We start from the raw sequence: 19,740 nt of genomic DNA, 5'->3' as shown, positions 1-19,740 counted from the left end.
CTTGAGCAAAGCATCTAACCCCCAACTGCTCATCAGGCCCTGTGGATAGGGCCTCCCACTGCTCCAGGCAAGTGTTCTCACTGCCCCCAAGTGTGTGTGTGTGTGTGTGCTCACTAGTGTGTATGTGGTGTTTCACTTCACAGATGGGTTAAATGCAGAGGTGAAATTTCCCTGCTGTGGGACTAATAAGGGTCACTCACTTAATCTATTTGCTCCACAATAATAGGTCCTCCACTGAGGTCACTGGCTTTATTACATATTACAACAGACTCTACAAAAAGGCCATTCTATTATTTATGACCCTTCATACATCCTCCAATCTGAGTTGTTGCCCCTGAGCCACCATTAGGGCTGTCCTTGATATCATTTGTGCCTGATGCTATCAGGTTGATCATCTTATTTCATCTGAAATGAAAATGTTTGTATGAAAATATATTTATCTATACTTGTCTCTATGGTCTGTGTCTGTGTCTTATGTCCATATGCCCAGTTATTCTAGTCTAGTCTAGTCTAGTCTATTCTAGTCTATTCTAGTCTTGTCTATTCTGTTCTACAAATAATGTCTGCAGCAAATAGTATCTGGTGCTTACTAGATACTATTTTAAAATAATGCCTGGTGCTCATCTGATTGCACTTAACCCTCTTCTGCATACATTATGAAAGCAATTTTCTTGCACACATTGGTCCGTGATTAACTTTTTTCATTTTATTATTTGAATTATTAACTTTTAAAAACATAAAATATGTGCAGGGGTCCTTTTGGAGTATGTGGCCTTGAAGCAACACTGTGCTACAATGGGAAGAAATGGAGATGTTTCCTCAAGTGGCAGAACCTGGTTTGTGCCTGGCTAAATCCATTCCACTGTTGCTTCTAGGCAACAAATATGTTTCTGCAAAAAAACAACTGATAATGATAATATGTAAAAAGAGGTTTAAATGTGCCCACTAAGAGATCAAGTACAGTAGTAACACTACTTTTGCTCTATACTCCAGCACACTGGACTGGCAGAGCATCACCAAAAAAAAGACACGTATAGCAGCAATGTAAAAGGCATCGGAAGACTCTCGTAACAGTTTTACAACACAAATGTGTCACCTCCTGCTAGTGACATCCCTGGCGCACCCATCAAACTGGAGCTGACATGCCTGAGAGGCTGTTAGCAGTCCTTTCACTGAATTGCAAGCCAGTGTTCCATTCAAGAGAAAAATGTCGCACGGCACTGCCGACTGTTCTTTAGTAAATGCAACATGCTGCAAAGTGCATTTTACTCCCTAGCAGGCATTTCTGCTCACTGCACTTTGGACTGCTGTGCTAAGGGACTGCCTTCATCTGGTATGAGGTCACTGTGGTCAGCGTATAGAGCTCTACATTATTTTTTTTAATAGAAGAATTATGGGTTGAAGGGCCTGTAATTTCTTGAATTTGTTGTAATTATATTTCAGAACATATTGAATTACTGCAGATATTTAGTGTTAAGTCTCCTTTCAAATCCAGTGTGCTGGAGTATGGTCACAAAAACTGTGTTATAGTGGATGTTGAAGAGGTGCATTCTAAACAAGAAAAATATAGAATTATATTACAGTAATGTAAAGAAACAAGAGCTTTAAATTAACAGGTGGTTCTTAAGTGTTAGGGTTAGGATTTGGACCAGGGTTAGGGTTAAGAACAGGGTTGAGGATAAATGTAGGTCTTGGGTTGAGGTTATCGTTAAGGTAAGGATTACAGCCAGGTTTAGGGTTAGGGCACAATTGGCACAAGCACAGTGTCAAGCATTGGATGGGATGGGGTAAAGCATGCTACCCCTGGACTCTGGAGCAGTGGAAACTGTGTAGTGATGGATCATGCTTCTTTATCTGTCAGTCTGATGGACAAGTGTGGGTTTGGCGAATGCCAGGAGAACGTTATCAGTATTGGGCCAACAATAACGTTTGGTGGAGGAGGGATAATACTATGGCGTTGTTTTTTTCAAGGGTTGGCCTACACAAAAAAAGCTCCTAATTTTACAGGAAATAACCCTTAAATTTTTAAGGTAATTTTCAGTTCTTTTAATTGTATACAAAACTCTGTAAAATTACAGACAACATCTGTAAATGTTTTTTTTAACTTATGTGCAAATTTCTGGAAAAACAATAATTATCTGTAATTAAATAAGTAGCACATTATATAAAGGTTTTGTCACGATTGGACCCTCCCAGTCCAGTCCGGTTTGTTTTGGTTTTTAGTCCAGCCCCCTCATTTCATGACTCCACCCCTGACTGTCTCCACCTGTTTCCCACCTGTCCCTCGTTTACCCTGTTATTTAAGCCCTGTTCTTTGCCCTTTGTTTTGCTGGTCTTTGTACTGTTCAATGTATTGTTCGATGTACTGTTCGCACGTTGGTTTGGTGTTTATCATGTCTAACTATCAATCTGTTTGTGTTGGCTATTTGAACCTGGACCGTCTTGACCATGACCCTGGATTTGCCCACAATAAAAGTCGCTTATCTCAGCACATGCATCCGCCTCCTCGCTCCCCAGCGTTACAGGTTTCTCGATACTAGCAATTTAAAGTTTTTTTTTTTCTTAATACTTTTAAGGTATGCCATTAATATAAAAGTTTTGTATAATTTTACAATTTTTGCCAGTTAATTTGACAAAAGTAAAATGATTAAAGCCAAAGTCAGAAAAACAAGGCATTGCAATACTCCAGGCAGGAAGTAGCAAAACCAGGAATGAGAAGCTCCAAGTCCTTTTAGAGCAGCAACATACTAGAAAGTTTCAACCTCGAGACAGCAGTACAATATTTGCCGTATCAGATTTACTGTGAATTTATTATTAGTTCCTGCTTGTTGATGGTAAAACTTGATCACCAGGGAGCACATTGCTGAAAACAGACTGCTGCACATTGCTGATCACTGCACAACAAACGGCTAAGAGTGGAGTCAAATTTCTAAATTCTAATTGTGTTACATTAAACTGGATTAGGCCTTTTTCTGCTGTTCAAAAAATTGAAAATGACAGTCCTCTGATTTCCACATTCTGGAAACTGCGATGTAAAAATCTTATGAATACTTTTGCTATTTCCCCTTAGTGAAGTTAAGTCAAGTCAACTTTATTTTTCTTTCTTTTCCAAGTCATACTTTCCTACAGTTGCTGTGCTTCCACACTGTAACAATTGCTATTGGATGTCTCCTCACCACGTTTCTATGAGCATGATTGGCTAATCTGACTGTCATCCAGGAAACTGGCCAATCACAGCTGAGCGCCCTTCACCCGGTCAGATTTGAAAATCCATTAGAGCGGCTGAGCCGTTACTGCTTCTGCCACTGCCACGCATTTTACATCGGCCTGTCAGTTTATTTTGGGCGAATTTGAGTTGAAAATGTCAACAGAGAAGCCAAAACTGGAATGTGGACGGAGAAGAAGGACGGGGTCTGTTTCGCAATATCAGGTAATGCCGCTCAGTCTAAAAGTGAAGTTAGCTGGACAGCAGCAGCAGCTATGGCCTGTGTGGCTATGCCGTCTGTGTGACATGACCAACGGCTGATGGCAGTGCTCATCTTTCCGCCTAACCGTTAACTAGTTACGTGAGTCACAAACAAGAGATGTTCATCTCCCTCAGTGAGCTCAGCTTGTGGTCTGTTTGGTCTGCGCTTTCTGACAAACATCGTTCTCTTTGGTTTCTGTTTAATTCTCATCTGTTCTGTGTGTTTTTGAGCACAATGTGAAAGCGATATACTGGTAATATGTGTCCTGAAACGAAAAGCGTCGGGTCACTTAACTCAAGGCTAACTGAAGTAGGTTAGGACTCTCAACACGGCGGACCGGTAAACTAGCAGACATCCGTCCCAAAACCATCGTAGTTCGGTCGGACCACAGCAGTCTGAAACACACTATGGTTAACGTTACGCGGTTGAACCACCGCGGCTTTGTTTTACTGCTGTCTTTGATGTAAATTACAGTGAATAAATCCCTAAAACGCAGATGAACAGTAAAGTAATGTCTGCAGATAGTGTGGGTCTTACTAAACCACGAGCGTGAAAATGAAGCTTTTATGAAACCAGTGGAAAGTAAAATTTGCCAGTCTAGGCCACAGCATTGAGGTTGGTTTATACACGTTTAATTTCAGTAAACCTTAAAAATTTCGTCTGCAAAAAGATTGACATCAGGAAGGACCAGAATCTTTTTTTCAAGCAATAGTTTATATGTTTATTATAATACAATTTGCATGTACAATATGTGTCAAGTTATTAAGCATAAGTAAATATTCAGGATATCTCAAGGTACCAGTGAATACACCATGAAAATTACACCGTATGCTATTTACAAATTAGTGGTGCATGTCATGTAATTAGAGAGAATAATCATTCACCAAAACATCACTAAATCTGCAATAACAGTGAAAGCAATAGTTTCATGAAGGTTGTCACGATTGGCCCCTCCCAGTCTCCTCATGTGCTTGTGTTTACCTTTGTCCTGTCCATGTGCTTGTGTTTTCTTCCTGAGGGGTATTCCAGAAAGCGGGTTAAGTGACCAAACCGGGTAAGTAAACTCAGAGTTAACGAAAACTCAGAGTTTTCCATTCCAGAAACCGAGCTTCGAGAGAACCTGAGTCCGTTACTATAGCAACTTACGCTCTGAAGCTAACCTGCTCGCTGGCAGGCCAACTTAGCCCGAACTCAGGGTTACGCCCACTTTTCTCACGCAAACATGGCGTGTCCTTTTCTCCAGGATCCAGTTGATATTGAAGCGCAAATTATTCACAGAGCTCTTCATCGTGAACGAGTAATTAGACCCAGATTAGACGTGCTTTCATTTCCCGATGCGTTTCTCCTCGAACGTTACCGTTTTTCCTCGCAGTCAATTTTATACCTAAACGATATTTTAAAGACACACATTTCAAATATCGCACATCGGGGATCAGCCCTCACGTCTTTGCAGACTTTATGCATTTCTTTCCGTTTCTTTGCCAATGGGTCTTTTTTGTACAATGTAGGAGACGCTGAACACACAGGCAAGGCAACTGTATGTCGGTCAGTCTGCAAAGTATGCCTAGCTTTGTGGTGTTCCCTGGGCATAAGCCTTTAATGAACATTAAAGAGGAATTCCACAGAACTGTAGGTTTGTCTTTATTAACAAAGATTACCAAATTATCAGACAAATGGGAAGTGAAAGATAAATAGCTCTGCAAAATTAATATTTTAGGATTTCCAAGAGTCATTGGATGCATGGATGGAACCCACATTCCAATTAAAGCACCTGCCGAACATGAAGGGGATTATGTAAACAGAAAATCCTTCCACAGCATTAATATACAAGTACTGATCATAAATTTACTACTTTTAAAAAAATAAAGGACTAATATTTAACGCATTACATAAACTTATTTTCTCCTCCATTAAGATCATATGTGATGCTACCAACATTAGTACTAATGTTGAAGCCAAATGGCCAGGCTCTGTACATGATGCAAGGATTTTTCGAGAGTCTGCACTATACAGTAAATTTGATCAGGGTAAGCCTGTGGCACTTTAGCTGTGGCTCACATTTAGTGTATTGTTACATTATTTCAGTTTTAAACGACGGCATCCTCCTTGCAGACAGAGGGTATCCCTGCATGCCGTATGTGATGACACCATACCCTGACCTGAGCCTGGACCCCAGTCACGCTACAACCTGGCCCTCTGCAGAACAAGAGCAAGGGTTGAAATGATGATTGGGATCCTCAAGGTGCGGTTTCAGTGCCTATGGGGGCTCAGGGTCACCCCAGAGAGGGCATGTGACATTATAGTGACATTATAGTGGCATGTGTGGTATTGCACAACATTGCCACCATAAGAAGGGAGCAACATCCTGCCATACCCCAAATAAATGATGAGGAGGAACCTCATGTGGATTTACCCAAACACAGACATGGTCGAATTGTCAGAAATGCAATCTGCAGTCACTATTTCGCTGATTGATTATTTTCCCACCCATTTTCCTTCCCCATCTGCCCTTTACAATATAAACTGAGGACAATTTGAATTGTGTTCATGATTTCTTTATTTCCTGAAGAAAAAAATATGCCAACAAGTGAATTTTCTTGTCCTTATTCTTGGTAAAAAAGCGATATACACTCACAGCAACTACTCCCACCTTTAATTTATATTCCAGCAACTCAATTTCCAGTCTTGTCTGTTTTATGTGTTCCTTTTGAAGATCACACTTGTCAATTTGTTTTTTTAGGTGAACCTTGTATAAATCTTTAACAGCCATCTTGAAAGAAAGAGACAAAAATACCATATTATGCTCAAATAAATAGCTTTGTGTTCTGAATAGTTTTGATATTTGTTGCGACATAAGCATTCTTACTGTTCCAAGCTGAGCTTTGGAGGTGGATGGTTCCTCATCAGATTCCTGATCACCAGTCACATTCTGTTATAGGACAGTCACACACATTACCATCTTTAATCAAATGAAATACTATGATCAACATATTCAACATATACTGTACCTCCATAGGCCTCCCAGGATCCTCCCATTCTGAGGCAGCAGAGATTGTTTCATCATCATCCTGCAACAGGAATTTAGATTTTTTTTGTTAAACACAGATATTTATACACATCAAGTAAGATTTGGGAACATTAAGATAACATACAACTGCAGGAGGCTCATTTAGTTGCACCACACCACCAACCACTGGGGAGAAGGCATTAAACAGGTTAAGAATATCAGTGCAGTTCACAGTTTATGAACTATGAACTAATAAATGTAATGAACATGCCTTTAACATAATGAGGTGTGTCCTGGGGGGTTGATGGCTCAGATGAGCTCCCTCCAGTGATTCCATAAGTGATGGGCCACCCACTGTTGTGTGAAAGTGCCAGCTCCTCTGCCTGGGTAAAAGGTGGCGGTGGTGGCCCCCCTCCTGTTTTTCTTACCTCAGCCTTTTTCCTATTAGCTACAAAACCATAATCAACTGTAGGGCAAACGTAGCTTGATAAAAGTAAGAACATTAGGTAGTTGTGTACAAGTCCTACCACTGGGACTATGTTTTTATATTTCATCTTCACTTGCCGCTATGTGCGTTTAATCCCACTTGGATTACACCTAGGTTAATTAAAAAAAAGAACAGCGTACAAATCAAGACAAATGAAAATGTTTAAATAATAATAATAATAACAATTAAACAATTAAATTAAACAACAATCTAACTATTTTCCATGTCCTTTCACTAAGTGTATTGTTGTGAGTTTTTAATTTTTATTTTAACTCACACATTGATTCTGTCAGCAATTTTTGCCCAAGCTGACTCCCTTTGTTTTGCTGCTGCTGCTGCTGCTGAATTGCTTTTATGCCTGAATATGATTTCATACTCTGCATATGCAGACATTAATATTTCCTGCTCAATGGGGGTGAAATATGATGCCTTGTGCTTTCCCTCATTCATTTTCATGGTCAATCCCTGTTTCAGCACTCCATTGAGAATGCCTGTTTATAGGTAACCGTGAACGCGCTTCAGCTGGGTTTAACCTACTCAGAGTTGAGTTACCTAACTCTGATCAGCTGCTGTGGAACTGAAAACTCTGAGTATGACGCGGTGAGGTAAGTCAACTCGGAGTTCAGGGTTAGGTTTGGAGTTTGTTGAACCCGCTTTCTGGAATACCCCTCTGGTCTTCCATGTGCGTTTGTTTTGGTTTTTCTGTCCTGCCCCCTTGTTTGGTTACTCCACCCCTGATTGTTCTCACCTGTGTTTCCACCTGTGTCTTGTGATCCCTTGTTAGCCCTCGTGTATATAAGCCCTGTGTTTGCCTCGGTCTGTGTTGGTCCTTGTTGTTTCTTGTTCTGGTTGTACTGTTTGATATTGTCTGGTGTTTGTTCCTTCCGGCCTCTGTTTGTTGATCCTGTTTTCATTTTGTCATGTCTGTCCCTCCTTCTCTCCGTGTTGACTGTTTGACCCTGGACCGTTGTGACTATGACCCTGGATTTGCCCCTAATAAAAGTCACTTATCTCGGCGTATGCATCCGCCTCCTGGCTCCTCGCCACAAAGGTGGTGCTGTACAGGCTTTCTAACGGACAAAATGATTTTATGATTCCAGTCTAATGATCCAGCACTTATTCAGCTTTATTGATTAGATGATTAGATGATTAGATATAACCAGGAGAATGTCTTTGATTTATTGATTTTGGTTTGACTCTGATCACTGCAGGTAGAATACATAGTGCTGATGCTGAAATAGCATCTTAAAGTTCATCCTTGAAAAAATACTGATGTCTAGAGCCATAAATACATAGCTTAGTAAAGGTTTTCAGAGGGACTCAGACAAGGTTAACATTCCAGGACGTGATGAAAGTGTGTTTTTGTTCATCAGCAGTATGAAATCAACCTGCAGTCGATTCAGAATCTAAATCTGTCTAAAGGTGGATCACTGTAGCATCATGTTTTACATCAGTAAATTAGCTCTTTAATATTCCTAATATTCTTGGTACAGAATCATCAGCAGCTAACATGATTTTGGTTGAGCTGATGATGGTGAAGAGCTAAGCTGCAGTTATGTTTTTCACAAGCCTTGAAAATGCAGACTTCTGCTTGTGCAGTTCTCTGACCGGTGGTTGTGTTTGTATTTATGTCCAGGTCTGTCATTGGTGATGCAGAGAAGGACATGCGAGTGAACAGTGGGGATTTACACAGTTTGAAGAGACGGTAATGAGGATGATGCTGAGCTGTGGGACACTGCCTTTGTGATGGAGGTCAACAGTTTTGAAAATGCATTCGTCATGGTATTTAGACTCCTTTATGCACTTGTTTTCAGCTTTCTGACAACTTGAGTTTGTCCAGAAGATCTTGATGAATTTGGATGGACACAAGCTAAACAGAAAAATGTCCAGAAGTGGTGGAAATTAAGTTTCTTTGGATGGTCTGGCGTTAAAGCTCAGGTTAAATGTTCACCAAGTAAACTGCATTGAGTCTTTATGCTCATGTTGGTTTTTGCAATTTGAGTTGTGTTCATTCTGACATTTGAAATAGCATTTTATAGGAGTCGGTTTTGCACTGTAAATTCTTTACTACGCTTAGCGTGGGATGTTAGTGTTAAGATATTAAACCCCTCAACATGACTGAGGTAGGAAATGTAGGGCTGACAGCACTTTATTTTGAATTTGAGCTAATGGTGGACAATAGATAAGCTACAATTGTGTTTTTCAGCAAAGCCCAAACTATTCTTGACCCTATTTTTTATATAAACTGAATCTGTTAAATCAGTCAATATTTGGTCATATTTACGTTCCTTGTCTGACATCATTAGAATGACTATTGAATATTTTGTCTGCTTAATTTGAATAATTGACGGGTTGTTCAAGTTGTGACATCTGGTCCATTATGTCTTATCTACTTCTAAAGTGCTTTATTTGGTGGGGGAACAAATTTTAAGTGGGTAAAATAGATGTGAAACTTTGCCACTGATTGAATGATTGTTAAGGTCAATAAATGTGCCTGAAGCAGATTTTCTCATTTGTGTTTATAAATAAGTAGGTGTTTGTAATAATTCAGAAAAAGTCGGTGAAAAAGCAATGTTTCCCCGTAGATCTTGTAGTGCCTTTACTTTGTTAAGAATCTTAAGAACTTTTTGTGCCATCACTTATTGAAGATTTTTGATCACAATAATTTAGGAAAAATCTATAAAATAACAGTTTTTAGCTGCAGAACCTTTTGTGTTATCATTTTTTTGAAGGCTTTTGATCTTAATATTTTAATAAAAATGTGCAAAATACGTTGGGGGTTTTTTTTTTGTTTGTTTTTTTTTTTTTCTGCAAAACCTTTATTGAAAATTTCCATAAAATTGTTTTTGTACTTTTTTGAATTAGGATAATTTACTTTAATTGTATTTATTTATTTTTTTAGTTACATTCCCCTAGGGGGATGGAGATGGAAGGGAAGGACACAAGTACACAGTAGTGGCATTTGCATTCAAGACTTTTACTTTGCTCCCCCCCTTGCAATAGTGTATGATACAAGAGTGTTCCTTATAAGAACAGAGAGGCAATGCAAATACGCTGAGCAAAAACTAAATATAAATCAAAAGAAAAGAAAAAGAATGACTAACTGTTCAATATACAAAACATTAACTAATGAAGCCCAACCAACCACAAAGGTGGACGATGGACGGTGCCAAAGTAATAAACCAAGGAAACGAATCTAACCTGCCCAGCTGTAAATCCAATCCTGTCCAAAATACAATTCAATAGGAGTCTCAAACACGCTAAATGCTCTCTTCTTCATAAATGGCCACAGATGAATCCTATTATCCGCCAAGGCCCATCCCTCAGCAGAAATCAGCCATTCAGATTGGTGGGGAGAGAAGCACAGCCAAGCATCCAAGACCCACATTAGTCCATTATGCATACAGCTGCACCTAATCTGGTTGGGGAAATAAGAAAAAAAAAAACATATGGCCAACGCTGGTGCGTAACACATATATATACTTTTTTTACAGTGTAGACAACTTGGATCCAGTATAGAGAAATCCTAATGCTTCAGCAGACCAAGACATTTTGGGCAGTTGCATGGTTTAAACTTTGTGGGAACAGTTTGGGGAAGAACCTTTTCTGTTCCAGCATGACTGAGCTCCAGCACACAAAGCAAGGTCTATAAAGGCATGACTGGGTGAGTTTGGTGTAGAAGAACTTGGCTGGCCCGTGCAGAGCCTTGACCTCAACCTCATCGAATGCCTTTGGGATGAGCTAGAATGGATACTGTAAGCCAGGCCCCATCCTCCAACATCAGTGTCTGACTTCACTGACTTTCCAGAAGAGTAGAAGCTGTTACAGCTGCAAAGGGGGACCAACTCTACTATAATGCCTATGGATGCCTCAAATTTGAACAAGTGTAACTGAAAAGACTGTGTCTTAAAATAAGTGGCAACAAGTTGAGCTTCAAATCGATCAAATTGATGGCAAAGTCAAACAAAATTCATTCCAAAGTACCTTCTGCAATAAAAGCACCTCTCCAACAACTAAACTAAAATTATACTTCCCTTCTTTGTCTCCTCTGTTGGAGCTCAGCAAACCACTTTAATGTCATCGAATGAGAAGTGAGATATGAAGGAATGCTGAATTTAATAACCAACATCACACGAACCTAGTGCAATATAATCAATAGACCACATAAAGAAGACACCATCAAAGTGTACTGTAGTTGCTGGCACAAGCATTCATGAATTATTAGCTATGTTAGTCTTTAATGAAGACAGATGTGGCTGAATTGAATATATAAAAGGCCCAAGTTTCCTTTGCTGGAAATGAAGCCAACATGAAAGATGAAGAAGAGATCAGGTGGGTCTGACACCTTCTCTGAAATATGATATTAATATGTAACACCAAATGTTCAGATATTACCAGAAATATGTGACCTATTTGATGTACCAAAGCTTTTTTCTTTTTCATTTATGATGATTGGAGCATTAAGCTATGTTATAGATTAACTGGTACATGCAGCTCACCAAGTAGTAAAGACTGTGATGTCCACCAAGTTCACATAATGTTTCTTTAACTACATAAAAAGAACTTCTGATTAACCTGCTATCATCACTCATAACTTGGCCTATTGGAAAGATTTGTTTGATCAGTTGTTACATACAACTTTAAACAGTAACATCCACTGAAGATGATGAGAATTTATTGCAACGCTTCATTTGAAGGCTACCTATATATAGGACTTCATAACACATGCAACCAATTCTTCAGTATTTATAAACAATTTATGTCAGTATTTTCTGAAGTAAATGATGTGTAAACTTAAGTCATGTCCATTTGTAACACTGTTATAAAACATTATTCTCAAGTAAAGGTACTTATAAGGCAGGGACCTGATAGTTAAGAGCAACGGTAACACTTTATTTGAAGACTACCTGTATAAGGACTTCATAACACATACATAAATATGAAATAATCTTCTCAAAGTTAGTAGTTAAGTATCTATGAACAGCTTATGCCCCTAGTCATAAAATGACATGGGTTGTTTTATAAAATAAATATAGTAAGCCTGTTATTTTAAGGGGGTAAATGTAAGGCTGATAGACATTTACTCCTTTTAGAACATCCTAAAAACTGAACTTTTCTGTCGTTTGAGAAGTACCTAGTTATAACAGTGTTATAAATAAAAAAAACTGTCCATCACTTTAGTTTAAGGGCGCTTATATCAGATGTTATTTACCTCATAGAAGATATTGTATCACCTTGCAAATTATAAAATAAACTGTTCATAAATACTCCAATATTGCTTTATAAATATGTTATTCAATACCATCCATGTGTAATGAAGTCCTAATGTAGGTAGCCTTCAAGTTAAGTGTTACCAGAGCAACATATGAGTTCTATCTAAGATTTTTATAACTTTTCAAAAGGTTGAAATATGTTGTTCTTTCTAGACTCTCTAGACTCTGCCTTATGATTTCCATTATTAAGGAATGATTATAACAGTGTTATAAAAAGAACAAATGCTTTTCTCATTTTAGGGCCCCTATGTAAACATAATTTCTTCTTGTGCATACTGACAGCACCAGTACTTAACACTAAATACATTGTAAAGACATGACTTAATATTTACATGCATGTAATTCCATATTGCCGCTGTCCAAAGAAAAGCAAGTATCTCCAAACTGTCAGCTTTGCAGGAGAGGGCAAAAATATTCTTTACTTAGAGTTAGTGAATGTAAAGATTTTATTTCAAGATATTTTGAAGCATTTCTACTGGAGAGATAGACAATTACAAAGATTTGCATGTTTTTTTTAAAAGAAAAAACCTGACATATAATAGAATGCACATATTTATTTCCCTAATGAAGGTGGTATTAAAGATTTTGTAGTTGTTTGCTTGTTTCCAATGACAGTTCATGACACATTTTCTGTGTTAATATGTTTACATATGTATATTACTATCATAGCATTGATGACTGTAAAAAAAAAGTTGATTGCTGTAAAAAAGTGTATCAAATGCTATTTGTATTGAGTTCAATTATAAACTGTATTGTGTCTAGAAATATAGCAAATAATTACCAAAACTATATTAATGGTATAAAATGGTGTAAAATGTGTTAGTTTAATAGTTCATGATGTGTACATATGGCTTATTCCCTGTAGTGCAAAATGACTTTATAAGTGCTGTAAGCTGAACAAATGTATGTTACTTTAGTTGATATCATTTATACACACACACACACACACACACACACACACACACACACACACACATTTTCTAAGCCGCTTCTCCCTCAGGGTTGCAGGTTCATGAGTTCCAAAGTGTTGCTTTTTAAACACATTGTTCAAAGCTTATGCATGCGTTTTGAAGTCCCTGTGCAATTCCTCGTCACCTATAAAGATTCCCTTCAAGATACATGAGATTTTGTTATGACGGCGACAATTTATTTACCTGCCTGCGATGAGAGTTCAACTTTTTAGTGTAGGACACATCAGTGTTGTTTCAGCAGTGAAGAACTTCCGGCTGAATGGATGAATGTAAATGTAGCGCTGCTGTGCTACACCTGGATTTTGTGCTACTCCAGAGAGTTAATTAACCAAGGTATTGGAAAAGCAGAAAGCTATTTAAACTGATCTTCCCAGGTCAATAACTTCACGGCTTTGTGTGGCATCATGTAATCATGAACGTGCACCAGCCACACTTTTCATGGTAGGGTTTAATTGATTCACTTTAATAGGGGTGTTTTTACTGCACATTCAGAAACAAGAACTGACCAAACATGAACCAACATGAGTTTGTTTCCAACTGCTCAAAACACAGCTGGAACCGTTATAATAAATGTGATTTAATGATCTTTTTGTTCATTTTCTGTCACTCTGGACCATCTAATTTGGCTAATTGCCTGCCAGCCAGCTTATGGGCTGAAATAAAACGATGTAGACGTACTGCACTGTTCTGCACACACGCTCACATAAACGCCTACATTTCCACAGAATCATGTTTAGAGTCAAACAAAGCTCAACGAGCTTATGTCACCTTATGTTACACTCTGTGCAAAGTAATAATTCTAAAAATGCCAATCACAGCAGTGGATCAGTTAATCAGACACAGGAGTGCTGGAGTTTTTAAACACCTCAGTGTCACTGCTGGACTGAGACCATTGATGAAGGTCTAGAGGATGACCAACACAAACTGTGCAGCAGCAGATGAGCTGTCATCTCTGACTTTACATCTACAAGGTGGACTGACAAGGTAGGAGTGTCTAATAGAGTGGACAGTGAGTGGACACGGCATTTAAAAACTCCAGCAGCACTGCTGTGTCTGATCCACTCGTACCCGAACAACACACACTAACACACCACCACCACATCAGTGTTACTGCAGTGCTGAGAATGACCACCCAAATAGTACCTGCCTTGTGAGGGTCCATGGGGTCCTGACCACTGAAGAACAGGGTAACAGAGTATCAGAGAAACAGATGGACTACAGTCTGTAACTGTAGAACTACAAAGATCAGCTATACAGTAAGTGGAGCTGATAAAATGGACAATGAGCGTAGAAACAAGGAGGTGGTCATAATGTTGGGCCTGATCGCTGTATGCTGTCATAATTTACATTCTAGTTCACTTATTGCTCATGTAATAGTGCTGAGTAACTATTTCACTAATTTGTCATTAGCTTCAGTTTCTAGGTTTACCCAAGAACAGAGGACCCCTTAGTGGGCTCATCACTACTTATAGCAGCTCTTACTACCACTGAAAGCTAGAAAAATGGTAACAATCTATTATATTCTTGGGTACATTTGACATTGCAGCCTGAAAGCTATGTTTGAATTTAATACAAATTGTACCATAAACTGAGCTGTTTCCATGCTGACTACATGAGTTATTCTCCCAGAAGTACAGCCAACCAAACATTCTAATTTAATCTATCGATATGCCCTATTCTTGTTAATGTCCATGTGATCACATCATAGTATTCATTGAATACATTAATTAAAAAGACTAATAAACACATCTGAATGGGCCATGAATCCTAATGCTATTTACATTAAAGGAGTTCAATTGCAAACTCTCTTCTGTTTGCAATAATAGGAAGTAGCAACTGAAAGCGTATTAACGGTCTTAAATATTGCTTAGTGCAACGTAACACAGCTTAACAGTAATTCCCAATATGGGAATGGGTTTGGTTGGCTAGTCCATTAAAATGCATCTAGAACATGTTTGTCCTTTGATTCCATGTTTGTCCTTTAACCACCACTAAATTCCTGAAGAGCAACCACTGTCACAGCTACATGCAGACCGCATGGGTTTCCTCTGGGTTCTCCAGTTTCCTCCCACAGTCCAAAGACATGTAATCAGGCTGTTTGGGCATGGTAAATTGCCCCGTGGTGTTAATGTGTGTATGTGTCTGTCTGTCTGCCCTGCGATGGACTGGTGACCTGTCCAGGGTATATCCTGCCTTTCGCCAAGTGACAGCTGGGATAGGCTCCAGCACCCCCGACGACCCAGAAGGAGAAGCGACTTAGAAGATGTGTATTGTATGGCATGCAAATTTCAATAATTAGTTAACTAGCTGGACTAAACAAAACACATTACAATAGAGGACCACGCTAGGACTGACTGGGACACTAGCATTAGGCCAGCAATATGCATTTGACACAATATGTATTGTATTCAGGTTCAGCTAAACCTAAAACATGTCTTTAAATTACAAACACAGTAGCAGTGGAAATGCAGTAGAGTGCCACTTGTTCTAGTTATGGAGTATCACTGAAGCACACAACAGGTTTTCAAGTGGAAGAACTTTCAAAAGCATGTAAGTTCTGGCGCCCTCACAGCAAAGTGCCCCATGGTGGTCTCTCAACATGTTAAAACCAGAAGGAAGCCATATTCACAAGCACGATCAACCATCACGAGCAGATGTCAGGACCCCTGGACACCCTTTCATGCACAAAAGCAGCCCACCAGGATTCTCCTTTTCTCCCATGTAGTGTTCTGTAATTGCTCCTTTGGCCACATAGCTCCTCATTAGTCAAACACAAGCTCTATGAGGTATAAATATTAATGGCCAACTCAGCGATGACCTGGCTCTCTTTCCTGCACTAATATGGCACATCTGTTTTCCGCTATGATAGTACCGGCAGGCCAGCACGCCCAGGGTCTCTAAAGGGAGTGCACTCAGATTAATACTGGCTTACCTGCTTTTAGGGAACGTTGTAATTTCAGAGATAGATTACAAATTTCACTCTCCTAGAAAACAAGCACTTTATTAAGTCTGGAAGATGTGTTAACATTATTAGAGTTTAGCCGCAAAATAAGCTCATCTAAATCGAAAGCCGCAATGATGTCAACAGCTGAAATGGGCCATATTGGTATTGATTTTCTCATGTGAATCACAGCGAACATTTCTTGTGAATCATTTGATGTACCGGGTGATTCCGAAAGATTCATCCAGTTTCAACCGTATTTGTACAACCATGAGGCGCCTAGAAACCTATCACAATCCAATTGAAAGAGGGGGTCATAGAGTGTCAGTGGAAGACGGCTCCTTCAGTGCTGGATTGGCTGTAAAGTTCCCCCTTTAGTGGGGGAACGTTAAGGATTCTGTTCATGTGCCACCACTCCCAACAACACTGGATGATCTCAAGAATCTCATTGAAAGAGCTGTGAGTGCAGTGACACCTGACATGCTCAATCGAGTATGGGATGAATTTCTCTATGGTGTTCATGTCGTCCGTACAGCTGGAGGAGGTTCATACTGAGCACTTATAAATTTGCATAATAAGTTTTATTCTCAACGAAACCATTTACAATTTACTGCATTGTTCTGTAATGATTTACTAGGGAAATGAATCATTTGGAAATCGTGAATCTTTTTGAATCACCTTGTATTATGTAAGCATTGTATTTTCAAAATGTACTTTTCACTCCCCAAGCAGGTCCACAGATTAAAAAGAGAGCTGCAAGAAAACCCTACTTTAAATCATTTGGTTTGTTTTGATGTCATGAAAACCAACATATTTAAATATGTAGTATAAAAACCAGCCTGTTTTAAGTCTAAGAGATAAATGTTGGAAAATATAAAGATCAATTATGACAGTGCGGCAGTCACCCGATCCACAAGCACTACCTTCCCGCCTTTATATATATATTCCCACTTTCACTGTCACATTACATCAGTGCATTATATGTGTGAGGACGTGTACTATTATGGAAAAAAAAACAGACTATGACTACTTTTGATGTGTTTTTTTCAAGCTGGCAAAACATTTTAGAAACGGAGTCTTGGGTCTCACTTTATTTGGATAGTCCACTATAGTCCCCTATAGATTATCTACAGATGTTCAAATTGTTAACGAATTATCTGTTGACACTCTAAGCAGTGGTGGGGTTAAGGTTAGTATTTGGACCGGGATTAGGGCTAGGACCAGGGTGAGGGCTGGGTTTAGGTTTAGGGTAGAGGGTTGATCTTAACACTGTTCTGTGAAATTATGTATTGTTAGACATTGGGGCAGTAATGGGCTGGAGGTTAAGGAACCAGCCTCATGACCACCGGTTCGATCCCCAGAGCCGACAGCACATGACTGAGGTGTCCTTGGGTAAGACACCTAACCCCCAACTGCTCCCCGGGTGCTGTGGATTGAGCTGCCCACCACTCCAGGCAGCTGTGCTCACTGCCCCCTAGTGTGCTCACTAGAGTGTATGTGGTGTTTCACTTCACGGATGGGTTAAATGCGGAGGTGGAGTTTCCCCGTTGTGGGACTAATAAGGGTCAATTAAACTTAATCATTTTTGAACTTAATCAATCTTAAAATGTCAGCAAATGCAGGAAGTGAGAGACATTAAAAGAAAAACTCCAGCTTGCATTTCTTGATGTAGATCATGGTGTTTTTTGAGGTAAGTTTTGGATCATTGTCCTGCTGTTAAAAACAATCTCAGCTTCAGTGTCTTGACTGACGGTGTCACATCAGATTCCAGAATTTGCAAATATTAAATATTAATAATGCAGTGTTTCCTCTGCCTCTAGATGCCATGCCACACAAAAAAGCATAATATACCCACTCCCATGCTTGACAGTTGGCAAGGTGTTCTTTTCATCAAATGCTGTTCCTTTTTTTCCACATATAACTAGTTAGTTGTTTTGTATAGATCAGAGACAGACTCTTGTGATGAGGTCACAGACAAAGTTTCCTTCTGATGACTGTTCAGTGCTGCACAGTAGAAGGGTCCACCACCCTAGTGTCAAATAACTCACCTGAATGTCTTTTGCTGTCATTTGGGGGTTTTAGTTTGCCAGCAAACAAAACCTTGCCCTGACTTCAACTGTAATTCAGCTTAGCTAGAGTGAGAAGTGCTTTGATATCTTTTTATATATGTATTTCCATTTTTTTTCCACTTTCACTGTCACATTACATCGGTGCATCATATCATGTGAGATGATGTGTGCTGTTATGAATAAAAACAGACTATGACTTCCTTTAATATGGTTTTACAAGCTGCCGAAACATTTTAGAATCATACAGAGTCTTTGTGCAGGCAAAGGAGTTTGGTGGTGTTGTGCACTTATATCAAGAACCACAGCAAAAGACCCAACCACAGAAAAGCTCACCAACTAGCACTTTGTAGTTCTGAGCTTGCAATTTGGCATTGCTGCCATTCAAGCCATTTAAGCCTAGCGCCCTTTGCCAGTGGGTGCTAAGGAAAGTTCTTTTGATGTTTGATGTTCTACTCAGCCTTCAAACTCAGTTTGGAGAAAAGCCTTTCCTTGCTTTGTACACATCAATTAGCTTCATTTTCAGATTCGCAGCCAGCTGCTTAGAGGAGCCCATGTTTTTTTTTTTTTTTAATTGTCTAACATAGAATATAAAATCACCAAGATAAGTCATAACAGACAAAAAAATGGGAGGAAGTGGGGAGGTGGGTTCAATAGACCAATAGTGGATATTCTTTGTGTTTTCAATAATTTCTTTAAGCAATACAATATCCAGCAGAAAAAAAAAACAATAATTCTTTAAATTGGTTAAATTGTTTTGTTTTCTACTCGTTATACACCCTGCAAATCCCATACAACTGCTGCACTGAGAGTTTAAAGTGAGAATCATCATTCATCAGAGAAAGACATGAGTCTAGCTTGAGACTGACACTAATCAACCTTGATAACATTTGGATAACCTATGTCCAGAAGATAGCTATTGTAGGACACTACCAGAATACATGCAGAAAAGTTGTGGGCTGTGGGACATGTTCATCTTCTATGTTCTCCATGGGGTAGTGTATGCTTAATGAATAATCATCTAATGTATTAGTTGATGAGCAAGACATTTAGGTGTCAAGATTAGTCCAGATCTTTTCCCAATTTAGTTGAGGACCTCTCTGTTTAGACAAATAGAACTAACTTTTTTTTATTTTTTTTTTAGAGTGCTCAGTAGTTCAATTATACATTTTGGTATCTACTCCCAGCCAGCCATCATTAAGGTCTATAATCTTGGCGCCCACTGCATATCTTAGTTGTAAATATAAAATACGAGCCTGGAAGAGAAAAGTCTGTCCTTGTATCTTGGAATGTGGCTAGGCCATCATTATGGTAAATATCTTTTGAGACAAAAATGCCTTAAGGGGCGTGAAGGGTTGTCCAGCTGATAAACTGGATTTATTCCATATTAAGGGTAACTGTGTTAATTAAAATGTTCACCATTACCTTCTCAGCTTTGTATCATATAGTCAACATAGTAGAGACGTTCTTATTAAAAGTATGCTTTTACATCCATGTGGAGTGTTGTGAGGATATATCTGACCGGCTT

General features: G+C 39.0%; 1 long non-coding RNA gene and 1 pseudogene across 1 annotated transcript; one reads left to right on the top strand and one right to left on the bottom strand.

Moving 5' to 3' along the window:
- Window positions 1–4,689: 4,689 nt before the first annotated feature.
- Window positions 4,690–5,942, top strand: LOC119263837 (annotated as a pseudogene).
- Window positions 5,943–6,119: 177 nt separating this feature from the next.
- LOC119263859 lies at window positions 6,120–6,537 on the bottom strand. Its single transcript, XR_005130564.1, has 3 exons — window positions 6,476–6,537; window positions 6,334–6,396; window positions 6,120–6,237 (listed from the first exon to the last, which is right to left on the bottom strand). It is a non-coding gene; the product is annotated as an uncharacterized LOC119263859 (long non-coding RNA).
- Window positions 6,538–19,740: the final 13,203 nt, after the last annotated feature.

Source organism: Pygocentrus nattereri, chromosome 8, assembly GCF_015220715.1.
Source record: "Pygocentrus nattereri isolate fPygNat1 chromosome 8, fPygNat1.pri, whole genome shotgun sequence".
Taxonomy (NCBI): Eukaryota; Metazoa; Chordata; class Actinopteri; order Characiformes; family Serrasalmidae; genus Pygocentrus; species Pygocentrus nattereri.
The sequence above is the reverse complement of the archived record's forward strand: the minus strand, read 5'-3'. Positions and strand labels throughout refer to the sequence as shown.